Raw genomic sequence first — 10,005 nt, 5'->3', positions numbered from 1 at the left:
TCACAAATAGTCCCTCCTGGCGGATCACTCCGCGTGGGGCCGCATCACCGGTGATCCATCCGCGGGCAGGACCGCATCACAAATAGTCCCTCCTGGCGGATCACTCCGCGGGCGGGCGCCATCACCGCTAATACGAGTATTTATAAATTCCAAAGAACTCGTTAACGCAGAAGAAAGCAAGTACGCTTCATGCTGGGTGGGAAACATAGGGTCTAAGGGATAAGAATTTTAAAGCTGTCAGAGACCCAAGGAAAGGAGCAAAGGGGAAACAAGAAAGAGAAGGGCTGGGACCCCTGGAAGCATCGCCCCCTCCATTGCCGCCTGCCCCCCCCAAGCCCAGGCTCCTGTGGCGCCGCTCGCAGCTGCAGCGCCGCTCCTGAGCCCGAGGTCCCGCCTGTCCCGGCCCTCAGGCACCGCCCGCGGCTCCACCGCTTGTCCCAGCGGGGCGGCTCCGCCGGTAGCCCCGGTGTTCCCGCCGCCCCCTCCAGCCCCTGCGGGCCCAGCGGTAGCCCAGCCCCCCCTTACGTTGTCCCTGTGCCCGTCCCTAGCCCAGGGTTTTAAAAATCCTCAGGATATTAACTGTGAATTTACGTTTTGTATTAAGAAGACTAAACATCATGGAAACAGCTGAATTTAGGACAAACAATAGGCCAATAAATACAATACTAGTGCTTTAAAATAATTAAATAACCATTTGTTCTTGCATCTATGTTGCTTCCAAATACTGGCAGAATTCCTTCAAATAAACAAACTGCTAGTTTTTTTGTTTTGTTTTGAATTTTTAAAGATTGCATTTTGGCAGTCATTCGGGCAAATCTGGACATTTGTTCCATTCGTCTGAAGTGAAAAAAAGCGATACATCTATCACATTGCACTTTCTCTCTTAGGAAGCCAAAACTAGGGCCCTCCAGGGAACAAGAAGTTTAATTACAAACTATCACTGTACAACAAGACAGATTATTGGGCAACAGTGCGTTCTGAAAGGTATTTGTCATAATGAGGAATGGGCAGGGTAATTGGTGTTTGCCAACTGACAGGCACTCGGTGATCGATGCATCTGAAGGGCCAACAGAAATTCTCCATCCTTGCTTAGGCTCTGCTGACAAGGCACTTTCAGCACTTCTCTCAGTGTTTGGTATCTCTCATTCCAAGTTCCTGCTACGTCCTGAACAGTTTTGGTGAGTGGTAATTTGTAATAGAGGATGGATGATCAGCAGGTGATTCTTCAGTCAAAAGGACTAGTTTTTCCAATTTATCTGTGGGATTTACTTGAAGTGATATGTCATGTAGTACTCAGATGACCTATTTCTACAAAGAATGAAAATTACTCAGCTGCATTAACTTACATATATGAGTGAAAATACAGTTAGATATTACTTAGCTCATAAATGTATAACTGAATAAAAAGTGTTCTCTGAAGGATACAAGTAATCTTTACTGCCATTTGGCGGTAGACAGAGAGAAGTGACACACCAAGGTTACTCTGCTCATCAGTGGCAGAGATGGGAAATGATCTCACCTGAGCTCCAGGGCAGCATCTTATGCATGAACTGTACTGCTCTCCTCGTTCATTTGGGAATAAGGTTAGCATCCAAAGATAGAGCAGAAACACATTCTCTGGTCAGGCCTGTAACTCTTTACAGTGCTCCTTGTACATTATTGTGAAGCACTTGACACCAGGCACAATCAAAAAAGGGATACTAGAATACCCTGACCCTTAATTTTATCTAGAGCAAAAAATTGTTACGTAGCAAAGTTCATGTCTTAGGTAGCTAAAGGAGAGCAGCTTCTTCATTTCACAAGATTTAATAGAACAGTCAAAGCACTAGAATGCTACTGAAATTAGGAAATGCTGCAATAAATCACAGAGTTCTACTGCTTGCATTAAAAAAAAAAAAAAGTTAAAGTTTCTGGATTCCCATTTTAAAAATAGACTTCACAGTCATTAAAGAGTACTAGGGGTCTCTGAGAAGAATAAGCACAGGCTTTAATCTATTGTTTTTAATAAAGGAAGTCCTGCCCCATCTGTAGGGTCAGAATCACAAATCATCTATCTTATTATCTGAGAATAAAGACTGAACATTAGTCATATTCTTTTTATAACACAGAGTGACCGATACTTCAAAGCATTGTCATCACTGCTCTCTGGCTGTAAATGAAAACGTCATGGTGCTTCACTCTCATCTTGTATTCATATGCTTGACAGACAAGTTAAATGAGAATTGTCCAAAGCTATGAACCAAACCATGACAAAAGTAGCTCTTAGAGTGGTTTTAAATCACTCAAGCTGACATTCCTCGGCCCCAAATGTCAGACCACACAGTGCTGCGATGCACGCAGCAGGCAGAGCGCACTGTCCTGTTCCTCGGCTCCCAGCTTCAGAAGTGGCTACTCGAGTAAATAGAAACCTCAGAAACGTAGTTATGGAAATAGTGCATGTCAGCAGACTTCAAAGGGCAGAACATATTGATAATTGCAGAAAGAGGCCCAAAAGGGCTTCAATCACTCCCTGTCCCTGCAGGTTTTTTTGTTGTCCTCTTAAAGGAGCAATGACTGGGTGAGGATGAAACTGCCTTCCTGCCCAGCTGACAGAGGCTTTACAGGCATTCTAATGCTTCTGTTTGCACGGCTGCCCTTCCAGCTCTGTGCTGTCTGCAGCCTGAAGGCTTCCCCAGCTCTGAGAGCACAGACCAGCACTGGAAACACGACCAGCGCCAGAGGAGCTCCAGCGGTGACATCTGCTGAGCCCCTGGGCTCGCATCCTGAGCCATCGCAGGTCCGAGGGAAGCACCCGGCTCTGGTGGCTCCTTACCTGCCAGCACTGAAGCAAACGGCTGCTGGGGATCGAACGGCATTTCAACCTGCCAGACTCCAGGTTCTGGGTATCCAAACGGAATACCATTTCCTGAGAATAAACACAAATTCATTATCCTGGTGTGGCTACAGAGAAAAACTCACTTAGACAGCCTGTTCTGCTAATGTACAAAGTAAAGATGTGTTAGATCGTGCAGCTGTCATCGCAGCATTGATGTTTACAGTCTGTGTCTGTTTTACATCTGTATATTTTCATTCAGTGTTTTACTGTATCCTGGTCACTCTATAGGGAAACACAAATCTTAAAAAAATACAATTATTTTCAAAAAAAAGGAGATGCATTGTTCATTTCTACTCCAGTGAAAAGCTGGATTGTACTTAAAAGGCATTGGCTTCTATTTGGGAAAGTGCTGATAGACTGTGTTGCAACAGGAGACCCTGAAGGGATTCTGGCTGACTCAGAAATTTCTCCAGGGACTGCTGAATAATGTTCACAGCAGACACAGTTCAGACTCTTTTAAAATGAAAGAGCATATGCTCTCTCTTATTATTTTTAACAAGGCTAACGATACAAGAGATATCAGAATAGATTTTTCCTTGTCGTTTCCAAATACCGTGTGATTAATTCCTGGGCCACAGAACAAGGGCATAGAGGAAGATAAAGAAAATAAATTATTTAAAAATTATTCCCTATGTTTTCAGTGGGTAATCAACAAGTCGATTCCTGTAAGCATCCATTTGAAGCTTTATTATAGTTCAGAATTGCCAACAAGGGCTCTTTTACTTGCCCCTTTCAGTGGTTTCCTGAAAGCACACTTAAGCTGAAATCCACTGTGAGTCCTGCTGAAGGCAAATTGATAGCTCAGAGGAGTAAAGTGAACTCTCTGCAGGTATAGAGACTTGATCTTCAGAATTGTCCTGCCATTAAGAGAAGGGAGATTGCCTAGAGAATGGCTTTTAACATATTTTCATTCACCATGCTTTCCTATCTACTGTGATACTTAAAATCCCTCTAGTACTCAAAAACCCATTCAATGTGGATTTAATGTCTATTGTAGAGAAAAAACTTTAGAAGCTAGTTTAAAAAAAAAAAATCAAAACACCTCCATGGTTTAAACGATTAAAAATATGTGAAGTGATTTTAATTATTTGTTTCCATACCTCTGACTTGCAAGACGCCTGGAGAGTACAAATGACAAGCAAGTATGTCCAAAGATGGCCACATAGGATTAGACTTCACAACACATTAATTCAATTCATCCTTAATGGACATCAGATTATAAATGACCAAACCTTTCTATGTTATTGAGGTGCCTCCTAAACTCTCTAGGCTCAGAAGACAAAAGCCCAGGATATTGAATAATTAAGCTCCTTAAGAGAAAAGAAAAATCAATTCCAATCCGTGAACATAAATTCAATTTCCTCCAGCCGTCCTAGCTCATACAAAGCAGAATTCAACCAGCAAAAAACTCGTTACCTTCCCAAACCTGTGGAATATCCAGCAAACCAAATTCTCAGGCTCCTACAGTGAGCAGAGCAAGGACAGAACTAAACTGATTTTTTTTTTTTTTTTCTTACAATGCTACGCTGGTGTCCAATTGTCCTTAGTTCTAGGATGTGCAACCCTGAGCTGCTCAGGGAACCCTTGCCTTATCACATGCGAAGAGGCTGTCTGCAAGTCCAGCAATACTCAGGGGACCAAGGGAGTTACAGATCAACATCAAGTATTTCAGGCTTCACCCCGACAAACTAATGGACACTACCAAGCATTCACACAGAATTAACCTCCTGCTTTCACTTCGGGCAAAGCTTTCAAAGAAAAGAGCATCCCTTGGAGAGCTGTGGCTAACAGCACCAACCGGGCCAAGCCTCTTCTTCACCAGCCAAGAGAAGTTTTGGCAGTGACTCGAGCAATAACAAGACAAGGACTTTAATCCCCTTTAATTGTGTGATTCTGTTGGGGATTTGTGCTGCTTCAAAAGCAGTGTCTGCTGTGGTTTTGAGTCACCTGATCCACACTGTTTTCCTCTCTGTTTTCACAGCTCTGGCATTGGCCAGGAGAGCACTGTGCAGATCCACGAGCAGCTTTCAAAGGTCAGCAGAGCACTGCCTGGTTTCACAGCCTCCGTGAGGCTATCTCAGGGCCTGGCTCTCCCAAGCATCCCACAGCTTCCTGGAGAGGTTGCTAATTACCAGACATTCATTATCTGCTCTTATAACCCAGAGATTTAAATTGAAAAAAAAAAACCAAATTAAAAAGGGGAGGGACGGAAGAATGAAAAAATACTAAGAGAATGGATCTGCACTAAAAGTGCTTTGACTTATCCTGTAGGACTCCTGGCTTCAGTTCCTACAAGGAGACATTTTCAACTGCCTGTCAAATTCACATCACTGGGCCTATCCTCAGCACCCTCCAGCCTTGTCACATTTATATGGAGAGGTGGTGGAAGGATGGTGGCTGAAGGGTGTTTGGGGCTCCAAGAAGGAAAGGGAAAATATGCCTGATGCCATTCAAGGCTGATAACTCAGTAGGAGGCTGTAGAAGAGCTTCTCTGTCAGAAGAGGCAGGAGCAGTGCTGAACACTGCCCAACCTACCACTGCAGCTGAGCAACCAGGAGGAATGTGGGAGAGGCAGGACTGGGAGACAGTGAGGGGATTAGGAAACACGATGCCAGGATTCTTCTTCCATTTCCTTTCTAAGGTAATTGGTCCTGTCTAACTGAGACAGACCCCTTGTCTAGACTGGCTGCCGGACTGAACAGTCAGACCAAATCCATAATTTCATAAGGTCTGGTGAAAACAACCTTCACAAATGAAGTAGTTGAAATGAAGTAGGGCAATGGTAGAGTGAATAAGGAATCTTGCTAATGAGCCAGAGGTAAACCAGAGCCTTACTTACACTCTTGCTGAGAGCTGTTCTGTTCCATTCAGCTGTGTATTTGATCATTCAGCTAAGAAACCAGCATGATACAAGGGATCTAAAATTTCAGTTGCTTCAACCGGAATATCTAAAGTAGCAAAGCAAAGAAGCCAACAAATTATTTCATTGTAAGCCAAATTATACAGGATATACCAGACAATACCAGGAGCATTAATGGTTTATTAGGGAAAGAACACCACCAAGTAGATCTCTCATAGCTTCAGTTTTCTGTTGCATAGGCAGCCCCTCTGGGTTGGTCATCCAACACACAGATTGGGGGGTACATAATTATGGGTCTCAGTCTGGGCAAGCTTAATCACTTTTTTTTCCATGAGGACCTTCCCTCGATTCCATGTGTCAGTGATAGAACAAGGGGGACTGGCTTTTAATGAAATATGGTAGGTTTAGATAAGATAGCAGGAAGAAAATTGTTTCCTTTGAAGGTGGTGAGGCCCCGGCACAGATTGCCCAAAGAAGCTGTGGATGCCCCATCCCTGGAAGTGTTCAAGGCCAGGCTAGATGGGGCTTTGAGTAACCTGGTCTAGTGGAAGGCATCCCTGTCCATGGTAGGGAGGTTGAAACGAGATAATTTTTAAGGGCCCTTTCAACCCAAACCATTCTATAATTCTATTATTCTGTTTCAGGTTATTGCATTTATTAACTTTAAACCTCATTTCCTATATTCCTATAGAATTTCACCAAGCCCTGAAGAAAAGAGAAAGCTATTTCTATAGCAGCATAGGAAGCCTGCACCACAGGCAAGCAGAGGGACAGGTCACACACATCTCAACACTGTCTGAGAACAGTATCAGTGGGATAAGTACAGCCAAGGTGTGATACATATAGGAGTTCAAAAGAGACTTGTGTACTAAGTGGCTGCTTGACACAACACTAAAATTCTTCTGTTGTGGGGGTTAGGTCTCAAACATTTACCACTTAGGATAGTGATTTCTTTGTCACCAGTAAATGAAGACCAGTCAGCTGCTAACTTCAGCTCAGGAATATGCCACTAGTGATGGAGGACATCCAAGACCTGCTTGGTGACCAGACTGCAACACACTGCAAAGTCCTGAGATGCTGTCTCTGGACTCAGGCTTAGAGAACCTTTTCAAAGTGTTTATTACTCTCACGCACAAGGCACAGGAAACCCTCTGCGGTATATGTACATTAAAGACAGAACCACAAGTTTCATCTTGAACTCTGAGTGTGTGTGCGCAAGGAAAGTATGTGCAGAAATGACTTACTAGAAAGGAAGACATCTGGGTCAGATGTTCTCTTCACTTAGTTAATCACATGGAAGTGTCATTCTGAAGAACTTTGTGTATTAAGCCTGAGGAAAAGTGCTTTGTTCAAAAGCGATATGCACATAGCAAATGTGAGAACAAGAGTTCCCGTCTGACCCACAGAATCCACCACTTACCCTGTTATTTATGCAAGCTGCTGTCAGGTCATTTTTTACACACTCACATAGTATTTTCCAATCTATGATGAATGCTACACAAGATGAGGGCTATTCCTTGACATGTCAGACTAGTGAGAAAGTTAAATTACCTCTTTGTGAGTTCCAAGCTCAATGTATCCACAGAGAGGGTGAAACGCTCCTGTGCCACAGACATAAACATGGGTCCAGTTGTACGGCTGAAGAACTCGGATAAAATTGGCACACTCTGTCTGTTGGGAAAAGAAAGATAAAGGTTACTTTTCATGTTTATTCTTCTCTTTCACATTATACATAGAATATAAGTTACAGCCATATAAGCTTATATAAGTTACAGCCATAGCATTGGTGTATTTAAACTCAGAACTACTGTAGCAGAAACTGTTTACAAGTAGTTCAAACCTGTTAGGACTATAACTTGACAGTGGCTATCTACCAGGCAGTTCATCAATCAGACTTGCAAACCTAATTCTGCTGTATGCTTACAGCCACGAGAAACTGTCTGCTCACACCACGGTTTGGAGGGAATCTGTTCAGCCAGTGTTGTAGCAAACACCACCCGTCAACAATTGGGCAGAGGTCGCAGAGCCACTGGGTTTGTCTGGCTACCAGTCTTCCTGCCTTTGCTCCCAGCTCAGGGTACTGCACATGCTTTAATACCAAAGATCACATGATTAAAGCGACTGCGGTGGGCTGAAAGGCTTCAACACACTTCCAAGGGCATGCTTTGTCTCTGCACCAACCACATCTTACTGGTGACTTTTATTTGGTCATTTCTGAGTCCAGTGGGACATCCTGGCTCTAGCTGGGCTTGCTCCATGTTGTTGTTGTTGGTAAGTAGCACAGGCATGCTTGCAAGGATGATACATGGGGCTGGGGGAAAAGCCTTGATTTAGCCTTGCCCAGAACGAAATGAACACAAAAACACATAACAGATACTTCAGAGGGAACACACAGGATTTGTTCATATGTTCAAGCCATCACCCTGCATCTAAGTGAGAGTCCGAAACAACTATTTCCCTCTCAGGACCTTCTCCTTTTTCTCTTAGTGTAGAAATAGACCAGCACAAATCTTCCACATGCACCAGTATCAGAATATTTCCAATGCTCAGCATTGTTTAGGTTCTGACTGCTGTAAAGGTAAGGGTAGTAACAAGTTAGAATAAAAAGCTAAACTCTTCAGGCAGAGAGCTGAGAGCATTTTGAGCTGGAAGATACCTTGGTAACCGACACGCTGGAGATTTTTTTTGGAGAGAAAAGGAAGAAATTTTATTTTACAGCCAGGAAATGTTTACATTTATAGTGGGCTCTAGACACATGACGTAATCTGTGCTGCACAAAACATATAAAAGTTGTATTGTGTACACGTATGTACCTTAAATATACTTCCTAAAGAAGATTTGTGGTTTCTGGCAAAAGCCGTTGAGTCTGAGATTTTTTTTTAAACCCCAACTGCAGCTGTCTGCAAATTAAGTTGATTTGTACACTGCTCTACTACTGTTTCTTTAATGAATTATAATGAAGTTACATTCAGGATACACCCAAGAAAAAAAGAAGCATTTTAATGTGAGAAAAGAGGATTCCAGGGAAATACTGCCTGGTATACATTTTTGAGGAAACGCCATTCATCTCTCAGCTGCATTTATTACACAAAAGAACAACATATCATGATTGATGCCTGCAAGATTGAATTTTTTTAAGTATTAATATTTAAAAACCAACAGAAATGTAACTTTGTTTTTCAATTAAGAAAGAACACTTAGGACATTAGTTCAGAAGAAGTGTAACAAGAGCTTACTAAAGCATTTTTTGCATTTAATAAAAAATACATAGATATGCATAATCCTCAGCCATAATAAAAAACATACATCATACTTACACGGGCATCTTTCCCAGCTAATTTGCATAATTCTACCTTTTCTTTTGCTGCAGGCCAGTAAATCTGTAATAGAGTTAAAACAAGACAAAGATGATGAAGATTATACACTGTCCTGTGACTGTAGATTATTCCAGGAATAAACAGTTAAAACAGATTTATGCATGTTGAAGGACCTTGCATGTAAATTGAAATGAACATGACTTCAAGTACAAGATCCCATTACAAAAAGTTAAGAGGCTTTAAATCAACCCCCCTGATTCTTGTTTATTTCTTCATTGGCTACATGTACTTTTAAAAAGCATTCAGTTAATCTGGCCGGGGCACCTTGTCACCATTATGTGTTTCTCTCAAAGTTATGATGAGCCAAATCATCTGGAAACTAAACTGATTGCAAAGCCAGGCAAATTACATTTGTAAGAATTTGGTCCAGTGGACTTGGCAGAACTGTTATAAAAAAAACACTTAGCTCTTTCTGCCAATTTTCAAATGAAAATAATTAGGTTCAAAAAACTAAGGACAGCTGAAGGGAAATTTGTAGAACAAAAAGTACATTTGGCAGGAATCAACAGTGCATGGTTTAAAAACATCAACATTAACTGAGTTTACTGAGAAAATGACACAGAAGTTTAGAGAAGAACTGTGGACCTTAGATAATTGCCAGTATATATTGATACTGTTTCTCTTTCTTTTTTAATCTGCCCTGCAGAATTCTACAAAATAGGTTTTGATGTAGATAAATCCAGATGACAACATACTATCAGTTACTGTAATCCAAATTGTGTTGGTGAAGAAATGTCAGTGAACAACAACAGTGCAGGTTCTGCCTCACTGATTTCAATTAAGCAGTCAAAACTGGATATGATTGAGTACATCTGATTCTATTAAATTTAAAATAGAAGCTAAATACAGATTCTTCTCGAATCACTGTGTTAAATATGGATATTTTGTACTTC

General features: G+C 41.9%; 1 long non-coding RNA gene across 2 annotated transcripts; it reads right to left on the bottom strand.

The window, feature by feature from the left end:
• Nucleotides 1–575: 575 nt before the first annotated feature.
• LOC138120418 (uncharacterized) lies at nt 576–7,403 on the bottom strand. Of its 2 annotated transcripts, none has more exons than XR_011155861.1 (4): nt 7,287–7,403; nt 5,715–5,823; nt 2,813–2,905; nt 576–1,308 (listed from the first exon to the last, which is right to left on the bottom strand). It is a non-coding gene; the product is annotated as an uncharacterized lncRNA (long non-coding RNA). The 2 variants fall into 2 exon arrangements; XR_011155862.1 differs by lacking the exon at nt 7,287–7,403 and adding an exon at nt 6,980–7,278.
• Nucleotides 7,404–10,005: the final 2,602 nt, after the last annotated feature.

Source organism: Aphelocoma coerulescens, chromosome 1A (genome assembly GCF_041296385.1).
Source record: "Aphelocoma coerulescens isolate FSJ_1873_10779 chromosome 1A, UR_Acoe_1.0, whole genome shotgun sequence".
In the NCBI taxonomy this organism is placed as follows: domain Eukaryota; kingdom Metazoa; phylum Chordata; class Aves; order Passeriformes; family Corvidae; genus Aphelocoma; species Aphelocoma coerulescens.
Note: the sequence above shows the minus strand (reverse complement) of the source record. Positions and strands in the feature narration are given on the sequence as shown.